Source organism: Salmo trutta, chromosome 12 (genome assembly GCF_901001165.1).
Source record: "Salmo trutta chromosome 12, fSalTru1.1, whole genome shotgun sequence".
Classification (NCBI taxonomy): domain Eukaryota; kingdom Metazoa; phylum Chordata; class Actinopteri; order Salmoniformes; family Salmonidae; genus Salmo; species Salmo trutta.
The window spans coordinates 60294388-60301059 of record NC_042968.1 but is presented as its reverse complement, the minus strand read 5'-3'; the positions used below and the strand labels follow the sequence as shown (position 1 = coordinate 60301059).

The following is a 6672-nucleotide window of genomic DNA, read 5'->3' as shown; positions in this document are numbered from 1 at the left end:
AAGAAGGTGTAAGGCATACAAGCTATTGTTGTAACACGCTAAAAAGTGACAGTACACACTTGTGAGGTACAGTAACTGTATTTGAAAAACGATACATTCTAAAAACATTTAACAAGACTAAGGTCAACGAAACAGGACATAGACGTTACATTGCACATTTAAATGTATCATTTAAAAACCCTTAGATCTCCCAGCTGACAGGACCCCCTCCGTTGGGTGGGGTCTGGGCGTGTGCACCATTGGGCTGGTTGGTGTGGCTAGTGGCAGACGGGCAGTGAAGTATCCACAGTGCACTGAATAGGCTACAAACTGGACGGGAACAACAACTAGGCTATACTCAGATTCAGGTTAACCACCGTAGGTTTTAGTCCGATGAATTATTTACAATAGAAGAGCACACTACACTCACAGCGCGTTCTGTTTATAAACACTGATAAAGCGTCATTCATTTGCATGTCCAAGAACACGCCGCAATGACCAGCGCAGTCTGTTCCCAAAAGCCGGGGAGATGGCTTTACATTCCTAGCAACTCCACTATCTTATCTAGTTCCCCAAATTCCTCCTCACTACCTGTCTTCGTCGCCGGCTGCCCGCCCGAGCAGCGTACAACTCCCGCCCCCCCATTAAGGTGAGTGCAATGCGGACACTTGCGAAGACGACAAGCCCAACGTAGATCAAAGCAAAGCTCCCACCGCCAAGACCTGCTTGCCTCATTTCACTTTCTCAAATTCCCGGGCAGAGTCTTGCAAGCAACCACACGTGTGAGCATTAGTTCATGATTTAGTGACGTCCCCCCCTTACATGCTGTCCCACAGCTTCACCAGAATATCACGAGCAAACCGATTACAAAACAGAGATGAGAGCTCTCCATGCGGAATGGGCCCCATATATAAATATCAAATGTTTTTTTTCTCTCCCCTACCCCAATCCCATTATTATTTATATCAATAATACAGCAGAAAAATGGTTTCATCGTTTTTTATTGCGACACAAATTCTTACAGTTTTACAATCTCACTACCAGGGGGTGCTGCAGCACCTTCAGCACCCGTACTTCCCGAGGTTACGTGTCCAACCCATGTCTCTAGAACAATGGACGTTGTAAAAGGTGTATCTTTGCGAAAGGGGTTATTCAAATCTGCACTGAATGAACTAGACAAGTACAACGCTCCGCTGTCTGCCATGATGAAAGCCAAAAGTGCCCCGTCATGTCCCACAGTTGTGTTTGAACAGGAGTGTGACTTTCCTGAAGGTGTTCCTTCTGGACACAGGACGCGGAGTTCTACTTGGCACAGGGACACTGAGGAGTGAACGCCAAACCAAACCCCTGGGTAGAGAGGCTCAGTGACTGTCGGGTATTATGTGTGCAGGTGGATCAATGTGTTACAATAGACTCTGTCCAGATACACTCCTACTGTGTCGGAGCAAGAGTAGAAGACATGCATGTCAGTATTCTTCCTATTATGACAGGCAGTATAATTGCCACCAGGGCACTTAAGAATCCAGGATGTGTCATAGTGGAGATAGTCATCATGCTCTCCTTTCCTTCTGATTCTTTCATATGTCACTCCTACATGAGCCCATCCTCTTCACTCTGTCCCCCAGGAGCAGCATCCAGTCAGACCCTCTACACAGCACATTGTGAGTGCTCAAACCTTTCTGGATGGTCAGGATATGGCTGCTTCTCTCCCACCCATGTCAATATTCTGTTCTCATACAGAAAGAGGAGTGTGCACGCTGTCACTGGGTCCAATCTGATGGGGGAGACAATGCTATTATAAACATCATATGATCTTGCTAAGTGCATTGAATGGCATTTAATTGTTTTGTATTGTAGTATGTTAAATGTAATATGCATAGCAAAACAGTTATTTCTGTAGGGTGGTGCTATATTGTGTTTCCGTTTTCAGGGACCTATTTTCACAGCAGACTTACAGTACCAGCCAAAAGTTTGGACACCTACTCATTCAAGGGTTTTTCTGTATTTTTACTATTTTCTACATTGTAGAATAACAGTGAAGACATTAAAACTATGAAATAACACATATGGAATCATGGAGCAAGCAGTGGTGTAAAGTACTTAAGTAAAATACTTTAAAGTACTACATAAGTAGTTTTTGGGGGTATCTATACTTTACTATTTATATTTTTGACAACTTTTATTTTAACTTCACTAAATTCCAAAATAAAATAATGTACTTTTAACTCCATACATTTTCCCTGACACCCAAAAATACTTGTTACATTTTGAATGCTTAGCAGGACAGGAATTCACGCACTTATCAAGAGAACATCACTGGTCATCCCTACTGCCTCTGATCTGGAGGACTCACCAAACACAAATGTTTTGTTTGTAAATTATCCATAAAGAAAAAAAACAAGAACATTGTGCCGTCTGGTTTGCTTAGAATAAAATTATTTGTACTTGTATTTTTATTTTTGATACTTAAGTATATTTTTGCAATTAAATGTACTTTTGATGCTTAGACTTCAGACTTTTACTCAAGTAGTATTTTACTGGGTGACTTTCACTTTTACTTGAGTCATTTTCTATTAAGGTATCTTTACTTTTACTCAAGTATGACAATTGGGTAGTTTTTGCACCACTGGTAGTAACCAAAAAAGTGTTAAACAAATCAAAATATATTTTATATAAAGAGATTCATCAAAGTAGTCACCCTTTGCCTTGATGACAGCTTTGCACACTTTTGGCATTCTCTCAACCAACTTCACCTGTAATGCTTTTCCAACAGTTTTGGAGTTCCCACATATGCTGAGCACTTGTAGGCTTCTTTTCCTTCACTCTGCGATCCAACTAATCTCGAACCATCTCAATTGGGTTGAGGTCTGATGATTGTGGAGGCCAGGTCATCTGATGCAGCACTCAATCACTCTCCTTCTTGGTCAAATAGCCCTTACACAGCCTGGATGTGTGTTTTGGGTAATTGTCCTGTTGAAAAACAAATGACAGTCCCACTAAGCGCAAAACAGATGGGATGGAGAATCACTGCAGAATGCTGTGGTAGCCATGCTGGTTAAGTGTGACTTGAATTCCAAATAAATAATTGACAGTGTCACTAGCAAAGCACCCTCACACCATCACACCTACTCCTTCATGCTTCACGGTAGGAACCACACATACAGAGATCGTCTGTTCACGCATTAAGAAGGAAAGAAAATCCAGAAATTAACTTTTAACAAAACACACCTGTTAATTGAAATGCATTCCAGGTGACTACCTCATTAAGCTGGTTGAGAGAATGCCAAGAGTGTGCAAAGCTGCCATCAAGGCAAAGGGTGTCTACTTTGAAGAATCTCAAATATAAAATAACACTTTTTTGGTTACTACATGATTTCATATGTGTTATTTCGTAGTTTTGATGTCCTCACTATTATTCTACAATGTAGAAAATATTAAAAATAAAGAAAAACCCTGGAATGAGTAGGTACTGTAGTTGACTGGTACTGTAGTTGTTTTAGAAATTAGCAATTTCTCAAGCAGGAATTTTGCTGGGACTGTCTGGGAGTGGTCTAATTGGGAGGGGAAAATTGTAAAATTTCTGTTATAGGCACAGAGGTTTGGACCTTTATTTCTTATTGGTCTTTTAACTAATTTACCGTCTGGTGATTAGTTACACTATAAGGGCACTATCATCATTTTTACAATTTCACAACCTTACTCCAACCTCATAGTGTAGAAATATATATAAAACACGAGTAAATCACATTTTTGACTGCACTGGGCCTTTAAGAAGTACCATCAAATTGTGTTTCTTTAAGTTAATCTCCCGAAAAGGATGTGGAAAAATGAATAGGCTTTTCCTTCTGCCCAGTCAAGCATGAGCTTCTGCACAGAGACTGTTTTTCCAATGCCAGCGATTCCCTTTGTCAGCACAGTTCTGATAGTTTTGTCTTGTCGAGGTAAGGGTTTGAATATAATTTTAATTAATACCTGTGTCGCTGGTTTCTTTGATGCTGTCTCACTTGATGTTGACCTCTCCACTTTCACTCTCTGTAATGTAGAGCTCTGTGTAAATCTTATTTAGAAGTGTTGGGTTTCCTTGCTCAGCTACTCTCTCAAACACACACTGAAACATCTTCAGGGAAGATTGGAGTTTTAGTTGACAGATCACGGCCAAGTCATTTGAGTGACCAAACAATGCATAAAACATTAATCAAATCAAATATAATGTTATTTTTCACATGTGCCGAATACAACAGGTGCAGACCTTACAGTGAAATGCTTACTTACAAACCCTTAACCAACAATGCAGTTTTTTTCAGCTCATCCCTCACAAAAGTTACATCATCCTCAAGTGACTGAAACAGTTCAAAGGAATTACAAATTAAAAGGCTGTTTTAATTGCACTTTTAAAATCTGTAAAATCGTAAAAATGTTTAAAACATGTTTAATTGCGTAGCTCACCCTGAATATTGAGGACAGGTCCACAGGATAATTCGGAGCAGACTGAACACCGGGAATATCAGACTCTGGTCTCTTCTGATGTTCTCTCTGAACTCAGTGTAAGAACAAGTAATAAAGAACATAGTTGCAAGCAGCAATGACTGGGGTTCACAGGATGACAGAAAGAACACAAGATCAGTTGCATAACAAAGCAAGCACTCTATCATGTAAAAACTATCTTCCTGCTTTCAGTGAAAGCATTACCATGTTTATCTCTCAATACCACAAGGATGATGCAAGTGAAGTTTGGTCTAGTGCTTTGAATACAGCAGGTAATAATTCTTAAAGTAATGACTTAATTTATTGAGTTTATATACCAATTCTGGGGTTAATTTGACTAATGGTTTATGTTAAGATTTGTGAAATATTTTCAGCATAGGTGCATTGGCTTATTGTGGTCATCTTTGAATTCTTGTACATTATTTTGTTGAAACCTGTGTGTGTAAATTATTTAAATCTTGAATCTAAAGATAGAAAACAATGATTCATTAGATGTAAAAGAGAGGTTTGCAAGGAATATAACAAAAGTAAGATTATGCTGTAATGGAAAGTATGATTTGACATTTTTCAATAAAGCATGGTGCACTGAGCACCAGAATCAAACATTTGCTAAACTGTTTAGATGAAATGCTACATGTATACTTGTATGTAGAACCCAACCACACATGCTGTAATGCGTTTTGTATGGTACAATAAGACGCTTGCTTTGCATCAAACCCAGTCACGCATGCAGCAATACGAAGCGATAGCGACACATGCCAAAGAGTGTCAGACCCAATGCCGGTCTGCTGAGTGCCTCGCATTGTTACCCATGACAAGGTGTAATAATGAATGACTGCCACCGCTATATGAATGAGTGTAATTGCATACTTGCCAACAAATATAGCTATTGATAGCTATGGTAAAATGACCATTGCTGAGAGGATGGCCAATAGATTATGCCTAACATATGAGGTGTCGGCAGAGTATGAAAAGCTTTTTGCTGGAGAGCATGGTTGAATTATACTTAGTGTGGCTGGCATAAGCTACGGTCAATGAACACAGTTGCATTTTATTGATGGAAATTTGAATGCACAGAGATACCGTGACGAGAGGCCCATTGTCGCCACCATCACCTCCTGTTTCAGCATGATAATGCAAGGCCTAACATGATAGCATGATAACCCTAACCCACAATTCCTGGAAGCTGAAAATGTCCTAGTTCTTCCATGGTCTGCGTACTCACCAGAAATGCCACGCATTGAGCCTGTTTGGGATGCTCTTTTGTATTCCAAGTCATGTGAAAACCATAGATTAGGGCCTAATGAGAATATTATTATATTTTCTACTGTAGGTACAGTATGTAATTGAGCATTTGTTTATTCTGTTGTTGCTAGGGATATTTATAAAAAAGCTTAAAATATCCCCTCCCCGACCAAGGCCCTTCTCCCCTGATTGCTCAGTTTGGCCGGGCAGACAGCTCTAGGAAGAGTCTTGGTGGTTCCAAACTTCTTCCATTTAAGAATGATGGAGGCCACTGTGTTCTTGGAGACCTTCAATGATGCAGACATTTTTGGTACCCTTCCCCAGATCTGTGCCTCGACACAATCCTGTCTCGGAGCTCTACGGACAATTACCTCGACCTCATGGCTTGGTTTTTCCTCTGACATGCACTGTCAACTGTGGGACCTTATATAGACAGGTGTGTGCCTTTCCAAATCATGTCCAATCAATTGTACTTACCACAGGTAGACTGTCAAGTCATAGAAACATCTCAAGAATGATCAATGGAAACAGAATGCACCTGAGCTCAATTCGAGTCTCATAGCAAAGAGTCTAAATACTTATGTAAATAAGGTATTTCATTTTTTTGGGGCAAAAATGTCTGAAAACCTGTTTTCACATTGTCATTGTGGGGTATTGTGTGTAGATTGATGAGGATTTTTTAAAATCCATTTTAGAGTAAGGCTGTAATGTAACAAAATGAGGAAATAGGAAAGGAGGCTAAATACTTTCCCAATGCACTGTAGGCCTATGCATTATTTATACTTATCATGCGACCCCTAATAATACTGTGCAATTAGCCTATTAAAACCCCCCAAAGTCAATATCTGCGCTCCCGCAGAAATCGAATTAGCATAAACATCTGTCCATTTAAGCTAGAGCTGTCTGTTTTGTTGCATTGGATGCGTCTCAATCCACCACATCCGCCTACGTTGCATTTCCACA

General features: G+C 40.0%; 1 long non-coding RNA gene across 1 annotated transcript; it reads right to left on the bottom strand.

The window, feature by feature from the left end:
• Positions 1-3959: 3959 nt before the first annotated feature.
• Positions 3960-4687, bottom strand: LOC115202737 (uncharacterized). Its single transcript, XR_003880037.1, has 3 exons — positions 4426-4687; positions 4252-4319; positions 3960-4011 (listed from the first exon to the last, which is right to left on the bottom strand). It is a non-coding gene; the product is annotated as an uncharacterized LOC115202737 (long non-coding RNA).
• Positions 4688-6672: the final 1985 nt, after the last annotated feature.